The sequence below is a fragment of the Telmatherina bonti genome, assembly GCF_933228915.1.
Source record: "Telmatherina bonti genome assembly, chromosome: 3".
In the NCBI taxonomy this organism is placed as follows: Eukaryota; Metazoa; Chordata; class Actinopteri; order Atheriniformes; family Telmatherinidae; genus Telmatherina; species Telmatherina bonti.
In genome coordinates this window covers 15,943,476-15,945,307 of record NC_136621.1, presented here as the reverse complement: position 1 = coordinate 15,945,307, position 1,832 = coordinate 15,943,476, and positions in this window count along the sequence as shown.

Sequence of the window (1,832 nt, the reverse complement as noted above, 5' to 3'; positions counted from 1 at the left end):
GTGACCAAAGACACACAGAAACACAAGATTAAGCTGAAATTACTATAAACTGAAATGACAAATTAACACATAGCCTAATTCCAGAAAACAGCTTCTGTTCAGAGTGTTCTGGATAAAGTTAGCCTTTGTTAAGCTTTAAGAGGGTCTGATGATGCGCCTGTAAACGGTTACATGAACTGCTGAGCCAGTTACAACGTGTGACTGTTAATTTGTTGTAGTAGTTTAGGAGATTTGCCATCAGCGTTTCTTCACATAAAGTGCACATCAAAGCAGAGACAACTGGCTGAAGCCCAAGGATGCCTCCTAGCCATATGGCTACTGGCAGTCTGGTGGAGAGATGTGTGGGTGATACGATGCTGAGAGGGAATGCTACAGCTGGGGTAGGCCATCTTAATTCCTACACAAACTTTACATTTATGCAGGAATTATACACACAAAGAATTTGTGTTATTATTGGATAACATCATAACAGATTTAGAGTGAAAAGGAATCTCTTTACACATTGGATAGGGTAAGGATGCCGGCAATCTTGAGGCCTAAGGCAGCATTGCTTTAAAAACAGACACGATTCTTTTCTGGAAATCGCTGCAGCACTAAGATAGCCTTCCAAAAATCAGTGTATGTGAACCCAGTTCAAAATAAAATCCACAAACAAAAGTTAAAGCTCTGTCAATAAAGAAGCCATGTGTGCAGAATACAGAAAGTACATTTAAAGGTTATTTAAAACAATAAACCATTGTAGATGTTTATCATTGTGTAAATATATTACAAATAGGCCTGTCACGGTAACAAATTTTCCCATGTGATTAATTGTCTCAGAAATTATTGCAATACATGATAATATTGCGCTAAGCGATTATTGTCACTTTGAGACCATTTTCAACTAAAATAACAATAATGCCATAATAATGCAAGTACATCCTTTCAAAGATCAACATACTTCAATTCTAAAGAACATCAAGCTTGATGTGCAGACTAATTTATGCTCGTCCAGTCCCCAGTCTGCTAAAACAGATCAGGATTTCTCTTGAGGTTTTGGCAATGTGGTTATCTGGAACATATGGTCTCTAAACACTATGTAACACAGTTACATAGCCTATGGTCAGCTCATATAAAGGGACATGTTTGGACTTGACCAGAGGGGGAATGGTAAAATTGAATGTCTTTAAACGCTTTCAGTAAGTCATTTTTTCATGTCGTTGTAAGGTTGAGGAATTGCCGTTTGTTCAACTGGGCAGTTCATACTGGCTTTCAAATGTTTGCAACATTTTTCAAAATGTCGCCTTTTTAACAATATTAAAGGGCAGCATGGCTTTACCAATCACGCATGTCTGAGTGCACACCATGTTGCACTGTCCTGTTTGCATTTAATCTGTTGGTAAACACCCCAGTGATCGTGGACTGTCGGGAAGCTGGAGCTAGCCTGTTTGTTAAGATCTTTTATTCCCAGCTGGGAAAACTGCAGTTGATGTGCAGATGAAAGCTTGTTGTATTGATCTGTTTAGTTAACATTGTCTTAAAACAAATGTGGCACTCACAGGGGGGGAAAAAAAAAGACAAATGAAAATTGTTGCGTCCAGCAAACTTATTGCGCACATTTCGACTTATCTTGCGTTTAATTGACTTATTGCTCATTGCGGCAAGCCTAATTACTAATCAATATATTTACCAGCATTGTAATATATTTAATTTAAATAATAATGCTTAATAAGTTTTGGTACAAGACTAAATGGCGGTGTTATTTAGTGTTTCTGTAGTCTTTATAATGAGTTGACATATTATTTTAAAATGACGCCCCGCCTCCACCGATGACGCAACAGGCCAAAGGTTAA